The sequence below is a fragment of the Alligator mississippiensis genome, chromosome 4 (genome assembly GCF_030867095.1).
Source record: "Alligator mississippiensis isolate rAllMis1 chromosome 4, rAllMis1, whole genome shotgun sequence".
Taxonomy (NCBI): domain Eukaryota; kingdom Metazoa; phylum Chordata; order Crocodylia; family Alligatoridae; genus Alligator; species Alligator mississippiensis.
Window position 1 is genome coordinate 105,025,088 of NC_081827.1, and position 14,193 is coordinate 105,039,280.

At 46.9% G+C, this 14,193-nt stretch overlaps 1 long non-coding RNA gene across 1 annotated transcript in view; it reads right to left on the bottom strand.

Annotated features, from left to right (window-relative positions):
• The window catches only part of LOC106739985 (uncharacterized), a 155,802-nt gene that overhangs the window by 117,979 nt on the left and 23,630 nt on the right, over window positions 1-14,193 (bottom strand). The window contains exon 2 of the long non-coding RNA XR_009461737.1: window positions 10,640-10,746. This is a non-coding gene — a long non-coding RNA (uncharacterized LOC106739985). The remainder of the gene's footprint in view (window positions 1-10,639; window positions 10,747-14,193) is intronic.

The following is a 14,193-nucleotide window of genomic DNA, read 5'->3' on the forward strand; positions in this document are numbered from 1 at the left end:
CAATGACGCTCTAAAACAGTTTTCCTGTTCGCATAGTGGCAGCAAATTCTAGCTAGTTTTAGGAGATGGAGCTCAATTTATGACAAGTGATTTTATGGCATAGTATCTCCAATAGGAAGGTACCAGATTCTGGTCAGGTAAATCCTTTTTTTTTTTTTTTTTGTATCCTATGCTCCTATGAGTATTCCACTGGCAGAAATAAGATCAGTTAGATCTAAGAATCACCCATTCTTTAAAACCTAATGGACTGGTACTTGCTATATCTTTTGGAGGTAATTCTCTTCAAGGTGCTCTCCAGAAGGAAAAAGGACACAACTGCTACTTAAAGCCAAGTACTCAAAAATCAGGTACTACAAAGTGATAGCAAGAATAAATGAAAGCTGAGATGCACAGTAGCAAGAATTAACTTTAGAAAGAAGGGGAGATCTTAGAACCAGGAGAATCTTTACTCAGAACTGCCAAATAAAGTACTCTTACTATTCAAGACAGATTTAAATGGAATGGCCCAGAGGAACAGGAAACCATCACTGTCAGAATCAAGATAGTCTGTAGACCAGGTAAAACACTTCAGTGGAGAAGTAGGGAGTCTACACTTAAACCCTGATCCTACAAACTTCTATCCCTATGAGGAATTCTTACTTTCATAATGTTTCATCAAATTTAATGGGATTGTGCCCATTAGTAAAAATGATTCACATGAAAAATAATTGGTAGGAGTATTCCTGTGAGCTCTTGTAAGTAGTTACCAAACTGGTCCTCAGGAGGATGAATGTCTACTATAAAAGGGAATTAGAGATAAACTCTAGACCATTGGAAAGACTGAGCTGTGTTACACAGAAAAGATCATGCGGAGGGCCAGATTAATCTCCTGACCTTTCTATAGGGCAAAAGGCTCCACCCTTTCCTTAGTTCTGAGGGCTAAGTGAAGGGCAATTGTTCTGAACTGTTAAAAGTAACAGTAAACTATCAGTTCAAAAGTTATGGTGATGCAGAGTCCAAGTGGGGAAACTATAAACCAACAAAGGGAGAGGAAAGAAATTATTATCTTTACATAGCAGAAACCACCTAGAGGCGAGCTGTGTATACAGTTGTGTAGCAAGTTATTCTCCCGCTGGTAAAAATGTGTATTTTCAAACTATGTCTGTTTTGCATCAGAACAAATACCAAACTTCCAAAGTTTTTAAAGATGTGACACCCTACCCGTAATAGCAAATAGACCAAGAATTAGGTCAAATCACTAGTGATGTGGACAACTATGGTTCAATTCTCTGTTCCAATAATTTGTTACACATTGCACTTTGAGCTGTTCAAAATGTGATCGGTGCTAGCTCAAGTTTGGAGCAGTCACATCTTAAGGATAAAAACTAGGCCTGTGTGAAACACCTGCATTTCGTTTCGGTTTTGGATTCAGTGTTTCAACAGGACAGTGATTTCTTTCGGCATTTTGAATCGGTTTAATTTCATTTCAGTTGAAACTGTTTCGACACTGTTTTGGTGTTTCAGCCATAGGCTATAATAGGGAATGACTAAAATGCCTACACCTTTGTCATTTCTTGTCTGATTCTGATGAAAATTCCAAGAATGGTAGCCCCTTCTGAGGGCGTGAAGGCTGCCAAGTTTCAAGGAGATAGGTGCAGGGTTTTCTGGGAAACTGCACCTCAAGGTGCTGACAAGCAAAACTCGTGGTGTGTGTGTGTGTAAGAGAGGTGGAGCAAGGTGAAAATAGCGGGCATGGTAGCCCTTGCTGAGGTCATGAAGCCTGAAGCCTGCCACATTTCAAGGAAATAGGTGCAGAGGTTTCTGGGAAACTGCACTTTGTCACAGAGTAGGGTCCCTAGAGATGGCCATGATACCCCTAGGGCCCTGTGACTGTGCCAGCTCTGCCCTGCGGGCGCCTTCTCTTCCCACCTGCCACTATATCTTGTTGGAAAAGATAACAGATAGAGAGGCTGCCCTCAAACTTCAGCTCAGTCACAGTCCTAATGGACCTCACTAAACCCTATAGGTTCTTGAACCCCTTGCTGGGACCCTCTCTAAGTAGGTGCCTCAAAGGGACAACCTAAGCCTTATGGGCTAGATGCATGGCTCCAACCACCCTTTACCATGCCCCAAGCCTCACAGACAGTATATCGATATCATCCCTGTAATGAGGTCTCGGTTTCACTCTATCTCCTATTGTTGCTGGGCTCTCTATTCCCCTGTTGCTGTGCCCACATTGGCACTGGGGCCTCTACACGACATGGTAGTGTGCCCCAATGCGGTCTCCTCCCCTACAGCCTCAGTCCAGTCCATCACTTTAAATAACAACAGGTAAGCAGCACAGAAGCACTAGCATCTCAGGCAGCCAAACACTCACAGAGCCTTTCTTTCCTTTCCTGCAGGAGCTTCTTCTCAAGCAGCTGCCAGAGAACTCTCCCTGCCAGCCCCAGCCCTGGGGCTTATATGTGCCCAGGGCCTTGCCTCCTTCCAGTCAGCTGACTGGGGACAGGTGTTAGGGGTGTAAGTAGTAGTTGTGTTGGTCTAAGGAAATGGCAGACAAGGTTCTTTGGGTTAATCTAATATCTTTTAGTGGACCAACCAACAGAGCCGACCTGAGCAGGGTACAGGGCTGAAGCAAATCAGCCCGCGTGGGGCCCCACCCCCATCCCAATCCCACATGCCCCAGATGTGAAGAAGCCACCATCAGCAGTGGCTGCAGGGGATGGGCATAGTGAGCAGCCAAACATGAAGCAGTCACTGCAGCCGCTCCACCCAGCTCCACGGGGCCCTCCAAAGTGCAAGGCCCAGGGCTGTTACCCCGATTCTCTCCCTGCTAGTGATGGCTCTGCCAGCTGAATAGGTGGAGAAAAATATCTTAGCAAGCTTTTGGGTTAAAAACCTTTCATCAGGCTGAGGAAGCACTTACAGTTGGTGTGTGCGCTCTTCCTGGATGGAAGGAATAGTAAAGAAACCAGAGGCTGCATGCAATGAAGGCAAGAAAGCCAGTCAATGAAAGTGGAAATGGAGACATCAGGGGGTGAGGGACCATCAGGGGATGAGGGACAGGCTGGGATGGGGGGTGGGGGGAAGGGGCATGTAGCAGGTAAAAGTAGAGAGGTACCTGGGGAGTCAGATGTCCAACAGGTTGTAGTGTGTCAGAATAACAGTGTCTATATTGAGCCTACAAGTTTCTGTACCTTGGAGGTGGATGAAGAACAGTTCAGAGGCTCATCTGTGAAAAGTGGTTTATAAATTCAAACAAGCACTGAACCTCGCTAACCCCATCACCAGAAGCCAGCTTCCTACAGCCCAAAACACACCAAATGGATCCAGGCCATGCCATGACAATATATGCAAAAACCTGACAACAATATCTCTAGTATGGAGATATCTTCACAATACATACCTCCATTTTACTGATGGAAAATACATAGGATACACCAAGCAACAGCTGCACACCAGAATGAGCACACACTGAAAATCTATCAAAGACAAGAACACCTAACTACCTGTCTCCAATCTCTCGGGCCTGATCCTCAAAGGGAATTTACAAACCACTTTTCACAGATGAGCCTATGAACTTCACTTCATCAACCTCCTGGATACAGAAACTCATGGACTCAATTTGCATATTTGAAAGAGCCACCCGGATGCCATGTGAAGAACTGCTGCAGTACAGAAGAAAACCCCCCACAAATCGCACACTGCTGGTTATGACCTATCACCCATCCCTTGAACCTGTACAGAAAATCTTCAAAAAATTGCAACCCATACTAGACAGAGACCGTATTCTTAAAAAGATCTTCCCAGAGACACCCATCCTAGCCTTCAAACAAGCACTGAACCTCGCCAACCTCATCACTAGAAGCAAACTTCCCCAAGCCCAGAACACACCAAAAGGATCCAGACCGTGCCAGGACAAGAAATGCAAAACCTGCCAACACATCTCCACCACCTCCACTATTACTACACCCCACAACAGAGCCATCAGCATCCCTGGATCTTACAGCTGCACCTCCAGAAATGTAAATATACCTCATCCAATGTACCAAATGCCCTGATGGAAAATACATAGGAGAGACCAAATAACAACTGCGCACCAGAATGAACGCACACCGGAAATCTATCAAAGACAGAAATACCCAATTACCGGTGGGGGCACATTTCTCACAGGAGGGCCGCTCTCTCTCCAATCTCTCAGTCCTGGTCCTCAAGGGAAACTTACACAACACTTCCCAGAGACCAGCCTATGAGCTCCATTTCATCAACCTGCTGGATACTAGAGATCATGGACTAAACATAGACATTGGATTTTTGATACATTATCATCTGCCTGGCAACTGACTCCCCAGCCCAGCCCAGCCCAGCCCCTGGCTTCTTTACTTTTCATTCCATCCAGGAAGAGCACACGCCAACTGCTAAAACTTCCTTAGCCTGACGAAGGGTTTTTGAACTCGAAAGCTTGCTTAATAACTATTCTCCAACTATTTGGGTTGGTTTAATAAAAGATATCTAATTCACCCAAGGAACCTTGTCTGGACTCAATATAGACATTGGAATTCTGACACACTACAACCTGCCAGACATCTGACTCCCCAGGTACCTCTCCACTTTTACCTGCTAAATCCTCCTTCCCCACAACCCAAGTCTACCCCTCACCCTCTGACACCCCCATTTCCATTTTCACTGACTAGCTTTCTTGCCTCATTGCATGCAGGCCTTTGGCTTCTTTACTACTCCTTCCATCCAGGAAGAGCACACACACATACCAACTGCAGATGCTTCCTCAGCCTGATGAACAGTTTTTCAACATGAAAGCTTGCCAAGATATATTTCTCCAACTATTCAGTTGGTCTACTAAAAGATCTCAGATTGTCCCAAAGACCCTTGTCTGCCTGGTGTGTGATTCTGTAACTCTGTACCTTCCCTACACTTCGGCCCATGCCTCGCAGATGGCATCCCAGGCAGTTAAGTTGAACTCACCTGGAGCCTCACGACTCCACTGCAACCAGCAAGCCTCAGGCCTCTCAAAGATCTTAGAGGTCTGGGCTTTCCCCAGCCAGGACTGTGCGTGCATGTGGTGGCTGGAGGTTATAAGGCACCTTCTACCCTCCTTTCCTTGGTCCTGGCATTTCCTGGGAGCTGCCACACCACTGGCAGTCCCACCAGGCCTCCCAACCCTGGCAGGGTGCAGTTTTAGGTCATCCCCAGGACCTGGGGCTGCCTCCTTCCCCAGAGACCCATCCCATACCTCCAAGTTTGTCCTGCCATGGGAGCTCAACAGGGACATGTTCTTCCCCTGCTGGCTGGTGATGCAGCAAGTGCCGCCTCCAGCTCAGAGTGGGGCATTAAATAGGTCAGAAACCAGAAGCCAAAAGGAAATAGGTGTGGATAGAGTGAGGAGGGTGGCACTCACTCCATCTGCACCTGGAACTTGGGGAACCCCAGCAGCAGGAGGATCACCTTGAGGAACACCAGCTGCTCTACCATACCAGGATCCAAAGAGGTGTGGTGGGGTTTCACAATATCACCAGCAATGCTGAACACCCTCTCAATTGGAACACTGGTCAGTGGACAGGACACGTGTTCCCAGGCAACTGTGGCCAGATCCTGCCACATCTGGCTGTGGCTTGCCCAGTAGACCAAGGGGTCGCACAGCAGCAGCTCCACATCCTCGGCAAGATAGGCAGCCACCAAGGCCTGAGCGCTTCCTGCCTGATGGTGGGGTCTGGTGCTTCTGGACCCCACCATGGAAGCCATGCCCTTGACCCACATTAGCAGCACGTATGGTGGAGGAGGAGACTGGCTGGTAGGTGGTGTGCTGACATGGGACAGTGGACCTCTCTTCCACATGCTCCCAACTCTGGTCTTCTGCCTCCATGACTGTTCACCAGCACCTCAGTCCAGTGATCCAGGGTTCTGCTGCCGCATACACTCCCCTTCACTCTTGAGTCACACACAGCGGCCAGCATGTGGACCGTACTGGACCACAAGGGATCAAGCCATTTTCTGATGCCCTCCTTCAGCTGTCTCGCCAGTGCCTGCACATCTGGTGAGAGTGGCTTGCCCCACTCAGAAACACTGATCCCCTAGAAGTTCTCCACTTGGTTCAGAAGTTCCCTCACTACAGGGAGCAGCTGGCTAAGGAGGGCATTGACAGTGCTGAGGGTCTCAGTGGCCTCAAGGAAGGGCTTGAGGACCAGCAAGATCTGGGAGATGGTATCCCACTCATCTTTAAGGGGGCCACTGGGCCCAATCTCCCTGAGCAGGGCCATCTTATGGATGGCCTTCTGTTGCTCCACCAGCCTCTCAAGCATCAGGTATGGAGGTCCACCGAGTCTCCACATCTTGCATGATTTTGTGCTGCAGGATGTTCAGCTCTGCCTGTTTCTCCTGCAGCATCTTGCCCACCTTGATGCTCCAGTGGATGTAGCCTGCCACCTGCCTGCACCTGGAAATGAGCTTGTCCCTTCTGGGGAAGGAGACCTGGCTTTAGGGGAACTTTGAGGGGTGTGAAGCAGAAACTCTGCTTCCCCCTCCTGCCCAGAATTTCTTGTGCTATCAAGCTGAGGTTCCCTACTTCAAGATTGAGCTCCTCTAAGACTGGAAGTGGGAGGCTCATGCTGGGACATGCAATTGGGGTGGAAGAGGCTGTGCTGCTGGTGCTGGGGTTTATTATCATAGCTGATGTTACAGGGGGTGCATCTGCAGGCACTGCTACAACCTCCTTGCTCCCAGTACCAGCAGAAGCCTCATGGCTGGTTGAAAAAAGGCTGCGTCTCAGCTTGGGAACTGACACCTTTCCCTCTGCCCACTCTTACTCCCCTCCCGGATTTGGCAGTACTAGCCTTTCCAGCATGCTTCATGTTTTCCTGTGCTGGAAAAGGTGTCCGACTGTGTGTAGTTTGTGTATATGTAGGTATCTGTGTGTACAATCTTATCTAATCTATGCTGTGCTTTCCTGAACAATGTTCAGTGATCACACTGTCAGGCAAAACAGATTTTCATAGATTCATAGATGTTAGGGTTGGAAGGGACCTCAATAGATCATCGAGTCCGACCCCCTGCATAAGCAGGAAAGAGTGCTGGGTCTAGATGACCCCAGCTAGATACTCATCTAACCTCCTCTTGAAGACCCCCACGGTAGGGGAGAACACCACCTCCCTTGGGAGCCCGTTCCAGACCTTGGCCACTCTAACTGTGAAGAAGTTCTTCCTAATGTCCAATCTAAATCTGCTCTCTGCTAGCTTGTGGCCATTATTTCTTGTAACCCCCGGGGGCGCCTTGGTGAATAAATACTCACCAATTCCCTTCTGTGCCCCCGTGATGAACTTATAGGCAGCTACAAGGTCGCCTCTCAACCTTCTCTTGCGGAGGCTGAAAAGGTCCAGTTTCTCTAGTCTCTCCTCATATGGCTTGGTCTGTAGGCCCTTAACCATACAAGTGGCCCTTCTCTGGACCCTCTCCAGGTTATCCTCATCCTTCTTGAAGTGTGGCGCCCAGAATTGCATGCAGTACTCCAACTGCGGTCTGACCAGCGCCGATAGAGGGGAAGTATCACCTCCTTGGACCTATTCGTCATGCATCTGCTGATGCACGATAAAGTGCCATTGGCTTTTTTGATGGCTTCGTCACGCTGCCGACTCATGTTCATCTTGGAGTCCACTAGGACTCCAAGATCCCTTTCCACTTCCGTGCCACCCAGCAGGTCATTCCCTAGGCTGTAGGTGTGCTGGACATTTTTCCTCCCTAGGTGCAGCACTTTGCATTTCTCCTTGTTGAACTGCATTCTGTTGTTTTCTGCCCACTTGTCCAACCTGTCCAGGTCTGCTTGCAGCTGTTCCCTGCCCTCCAGCGTGTCCACTTCTCCCCACAGCTTTGTGTCATCTGCAAACTTGGACAGAGTACATTTCAATCCCTCGTCCAAGTCACTGATGAAGACATTAAAGAGTATCGGTCCAAGGACCGAACCCTGCGGGACCCCACTGCCCACACCCTTCCAGGTTGAAACCGACCCATCCACCACAACTCTCTGGGTGCGACCCTCCAGCCAATTAGCCACCCACCGGACTGTGTAGTCATCCAAGTCACAGCCTCTTAACTTGTTCACCAGTATGGGGTGGGATACCGTATCGAAGGCCTTCCTGAAGTCTAAGTATATGACATCCACCCCTCCTCCTGTGTCCAGGCATTTCATAACCTGGTCATAAAAAGAAACTAGATTGGTCAGGCACGATCTGCCTGCCACAAACCCGTGCTGGTTTTCCCTCAGCATAATTTGTCCTGCCGGGCTCTCACAAATGTGAGCCTTGATAATTTTTTCAAAGACTTTGCCAAGGATGGAGGTGAGACTGGCTGGCCTATAGTTGCCCGGGTCCTCCTTCCTCCCCTTTTTGAAAATGGGGACCACATTGGCCCTTTTCCAGTCCTCCAGGACTTGGCCCATGCGCCACGAGCTTTCAAATATTCCCGCCAGTGGCTCTGCAATGATGTCGGCCAGTGCCTTCAGCACCCTTGGATGGAGCTCATCCAGGCCTGCCGACTTAAAGGTATCCAGTTCTTCCAAATGACTCTGCACCATCTCAGGGTCTACGTATGGAAGTCTGGTGCCTTGCTGCTGCCTCTCTACAACCCCAGTGAGAGACTTGTCGTGCCCCTCACTTAGGAACACTGAGGCAAAGAACTCGTTGAGGAGTTCAGCCTTGTCCCCCCTGTCCGTCACCAATTGTTTCTGCCCATTTATCAGGGGTCCTATTCCTCCCTGGGCCTTCCTTTTACTCCCTATATATCTAAAAAACAATTTCTTGTTGTCTTTTACTTGGGTTGCTATCCTCAGCTCCATGGTAGCTTTGGCCCGTCTAACTGCCTCCCTACAAGCATGAGCTGAGGAGGTATATTCGTCTTTGGTGATCTCTCCCTGTTTCCACTTTTTATGTGCTCCCCTTTTGACCCTTAGGCTGCCCTGGATTTCTCTGGTCAGCCAGGGAAGCCTCCTGGCCCCTTTCCCTCTTTTGCCTCGCTCGGGGATCGTCTTGCTTTGTGCCCGAAGAATCGTTTCCTTAAGGCACAGCCACCCTTCTTGGGCTCCCATCACTTCAAAACTCCTACTCTTCAGGCACTTCTTTTTCTTCAGGTAAAAAAAAAAAAAAGAATAATTTCAAAGGAATCAGTATAGGAAAAAAAGAAATGATATAGGGATAACAATACTAGTAATACTAGTAAAGAAGCTGTCAGTGTACGCTGTATCCTATCCAATCCTTTGCAAGTAGAAGATATACTCCCTAGGTAGACAGTAGCAGCTAGAAAGCAGTCAGAGTCAGTGCCTTTCAGATGCTGGTTTCTAGCAAGAGAAAGACAGACAAAAGCTGACAACTTTGGTACCCACAGGCTTATAGGTGGTCTTTAAATTTTTTAGGTCCCTCCCCCCAGAGCACTCAGATTGGAAGGGACCTCAGAGACAGTTGGCAGACACTGACCATCTACAGATGTCAGTCTGTTCCCCACTTCTTTCCCCTCCCTCGCCTTATTTTCTCTGTCCCTGCAACCTCAGCTTCGAAACACCTTCGAAACGCCAAAACATATTTGAAATGTTTCAACTTGTTTCGTTTCATTGCAAATGTTTCAACGTGTCTCCCATTTCATTTTGGATTTGGAGCTTCAAGCATTTAAATGCTCGAAACACCACTGAAACCAAAGAGCGGTAAAAATTTTGCACAGCCCTAATAAAAACCTTTTCTAACTGCGTCACCTGCACAGCTGACTTGTCACAGAGTTAATGGGATGGGGGTGGGTAATCAAATGGAAGGTGGTTTTCTAATGAGGGTCGGGAAAGGGTGGTGAAATAAAGGAAGCCAGCCACTGAAAAATAAAATAAAAACAAGTTAAAAAAATTAAAAGAAATAAAGAGGAAGTAAATTAAAAAAGGTCTCACATCATAATACACTGGGATTGAAGTGTGGGACGTCCTGATTATGCTTCCCGGTGTGGCTGGGAGGTGGGATCAGTGAGGGAAGATGATTTGTGGGAGCTATTGCCCCTGCCCCAGGAAGGAAGCCCCAGTTCATTGGAACCTGATCTGGCACCCTACTTTGTTCCTCCCCCCTGCATCTCCCCTAGACCCCACTCCTGGACCCGTCCATGCCCTTCAACCTGGCAAGCTAGCATGTGCTCTGCAGGTTGTTTTCATGGGATTGCACTCCTGGGGGTGGGAAGGTCATATCCTGAAGGGCTGGTGGAGCATTTGTCTTGGTTCTAAAATCTCCCCATGGGCAGTAGAGTTCAGGGGTGGAAAGTTTGTCCCCACAGTACAGCATGGTAGGGGAGGGGATACTGCATCCTGGGATGCTGGAGGACTGCAACTTGGGTGGCTCATCTGTGGGGAATGGCCACACATAAAGGGAGCATGATCTGGGTAACATGGATCAGAGATAAACCTGCCCTATAGTGGTGTAACTTTAAGCTACCCAAACTGTGCGTAAAACTAGTCTATTAATATGTGGACAATCCAGGGATTAAGAGCTGCAGGAGCTGCCTAAAATTAAATGTGTAACAAGGCCCTTACATTATTCATATAAAGTAAAATAGCTGTAACAGGGAGACTAAAACTACTTCTTCCTCCTTAGCTCCTCCCTCCACCCCCATACATGATCCATGCACTCACCTGAGATGCAGGAGACCTGCAGTCTAAACAAGCAAAAGGAAGGTCTTGAAGTTGCATCGCCCCAATTCCAGAGGAGTGGGCTCTTGGCTATTCTGAAATATGTGCATCTCCAGAGGGAGACCAAGCCAGAGGGAATGTGGTCAGTAAGATGGACACTGTTCAGGGTCCTCAGCATGCATCTACCCCCACCATTGTCATGTCTATTTTGTCCAGAGACTCTTGAAAAGAAAGCACAAAATACTAATGGAGGGAAGATTGGAAGCCCTAACTCAAGGGACTCCTCCCTTCCATGACAGTACATTTCTCAATGAGCCATAAAGCCAGGTGACCTTGGGTTACTTTCCTTCTGGCCCTAACGTATCTTCCACTCCTGGCTGTCCAATAGGGCAGTTCCAACAGGAGGGATGGAGGGCACTCTTGGCTCTGCTTAGCCCATGGTATGCTGATTAGGGCATTTTGTGGGAAGTCCAAGATGTAGGCCCTTCTCGGCAAAAGGGGTGCCTAGAACCTGGGTCTCCCACTCTGGTCAAGTGCCCTAACCACTAGACTGTTAAGCAAAAGTGTGAGAGGAATCTCATCCTCTGTCATTTTTTAATGATTACATGGAGTTACATGCGTCCCCAGGAGGACTAGGTTCTAAAGTCTGTGCAAGTGACCCAAAATACTATTTATACAACCAAAGTTATCTTCTACTTTATTCATCTAGATTTGGATTTCTGTCTTAGTTTAGGGGAATGGGCCTTTCCCTTTCATGATACCCATAATGACTACAACCTCAGGACCAGGGTCATCCCTGTGGGGGCAAATCAGGGTGACCGCCCTGAGCCTCATGCTTTGGGGGGCCCCATGGACAGTGCCTTACAGGCCCCATTGCAGCCACCACGTGACGCTGCCACTGCACGCCAATGGCTCGCCACCACCCTGCCCCCTCCGCTCTGCCAGCTCTGGCTGCTCGCCACCGGGCCCTGCACAGGCTGATATGCCCTGGGCCCTGCCCACCCCTAGGGACAGCTCTGCTCAGGACTTAAGTAGGCACCTACAGGCATTTCTTGTACAACAAACAGATCCCAAAGAAATTAAAGGCCAGCAATGCCTGACAGTTGTTTGGTTCAGGCCTTGTTGTTGCAGTGAAGCAAAGAAATACTACTATTAAGATATTAAGGATTCTTTAACAATTGAGCATTTAGTTTGTTTGGTGATAAAATGTTACCCCACTTATCTGCACAGAAGCATCCAGCCACCTGAAACCTAAAAAAATGACTAATTATGACACAGAAAACTGGTACTGAAGAACAGGGGCAAAAAAGAAAAAAAAAATCAGTTACAATAAGGGGACAGGGACACAGTAGCTAACCTTCACCAAGGCATTCTAGTGTAAACTTTCTCTCTCCATTCCCATGTATTAAAAGGAAAAGTAGAAGTCAGCAATGGATCATTAATTTAATATATTCTGCTATGTCAGGTATGCAGAGTTCAATGAGACAAATGGTTAGAAAGGGGGCATTTTTGTTAGGAAGATAATCTAGATACAGCTTTCTTATCTTTGCATGCAGGGTACTTCCTATTGACCTGTCTGTGATACTAGCTCTTTGAAAACATCCTGGTCTGGGCATCCATTCTTGTTCAGTCTGGAGAAGACTGAATTAGGTATTTTTCCAGCCAAAAGGGATAGCTTCCCAAAACAAAAACCACTATGCTTATACAGTTATGTTAGTGTTTACAAGGTGAAAAAGAATTGTATTTAAGCTTAGCACACTGCCCATAATTCACTGTTCACTTTTGGTCATTAACAGAAGATGCCAGTGATTTTATTTTTAGTATACTGTAGCATGCGTGTGCATGTGCATGGAAGAATTTTCTGTGCAGAACTGATTTATTCGGATAGAAATATCAATGGCACAGATTGTGAATGAAAATCTAAAAAGTTGTCCAATATACAGAACATGAATTCATAGTACCAAATACACATGTATGCACATTAGCTCTGTACAATAAAGCAGAGCACTTACAATGCACTGTAGAAGCACTATGTTCACTGAATAATAATCATTCTCTATGGCTTCAGTATTCTCCTCTCCCATCTTGACACTATCTTACATAACAGCAGCCTCTGCTGGACAAGGCTGGAGAGTATTTTCTTTCTCTGTAGCTCCCCCAAAGAAGTCCTAAGCTGTCAAAACAGCCATGTTGATATTACTCAATTATACACCAGAGGTGGACTTGCATAAAAATCCATGAGGAGTCACAGAAAAAAAACCTCTTCATTTTTGCTGGACTGTAAAACTTTCTTTGGAAGAATACCTTTTCTCTTGCAGTGCTGATTCTCAGTGTAATTCTATATACCACAAAACAAAGCACAAGAATAAATTTAGGATTTTTGTTTTTAAAAAATTATATAGATATATCTATATCTAATTGGCAGCCAGTCTTGGGAGACCATATATATTGCACCTTTGGTGGGTTACCAAGTACCACCACAGCTTCTTGAGTGGCTGAGGAGTCCTGTGTGCAAAAAGTAGACCCTCCGGCAAGCTGCACATATAAATTTGGTTGAGCCTGTGCTGGCATGTTGAGTACAGTCTTGTCTTGCCTTCCTCTGACACCTCTTCTCTCTCAACACTGGCCCTCTCCATCTCGAAGTGATATAGGCCCTGCTTCACAGTGGCTTTCCATTCACAGAGGTTCAAAGCAATTGATACCCACAGTTGGACATCAACATGCAGTTCATGAAGGTTTTCTTGCAGACATCAACAAAATGTAGTTTGGGCCATCCAAGTTGATGTTTGCCAGTGGCCAGCTCACCATAGAGTATGTCCTTGGGGATTCCACCATCGCTTATATGATTCACATGTCCTAACCAATTGAGGCATCTGTCTCAGGAGCACAAACATACTGGGTAACTTGGTCCATTCCAGAACAGAGAAGTTGGAGATTTTTTTCACACCTTGTTATGTCCAGGATACAGCAGAGACATCAAAAATGGAAACTGTTCAGTTTTCTTTCTTCCTTGGCATAAGGAGTCCATGTTTCACTGCTCTACAATAGAGAGCTAAGTATGCAAGTGCTATAGATTGACATCTTTGTCAATAGAGTGAGCACTCCATTTTTCCAAGCTCTCTTTTGACATTTAGCCATGGCATTGCCTGCCTTTCTGATGCAAATGTTAATTTTGGCTTCCAAGCCAAGATTCTGCAAGATGGTGGAGCCCAAGTAAGTGAATTTTTTCAACTACTTCCAGGTTTTCATCATTTATTCTAACTTTAGGAAGCAGTCAACTTTTTGACCTATGACTACGGTCTTCTTTAGGCTAATGGTCAAACCAAAATAGCCACAAGCACAAAAAAAGCAACCCATGAGACTTTGCAGTCCTATTTCTGAATGACTAACAATTGTTGCATCATCGGCAAAGAGCATTTCACAGGCAAGAACTTCTGGGGTTTTCATTTGCACTTCAAGATGAGCAAGGTTAAAGCTTTTCCCATCAGATCTGATCTGAAGGTATACTCTTTCCAAAGAGCCACTGAATGCATATTTGGAGTAGGACAGTAAAGAAA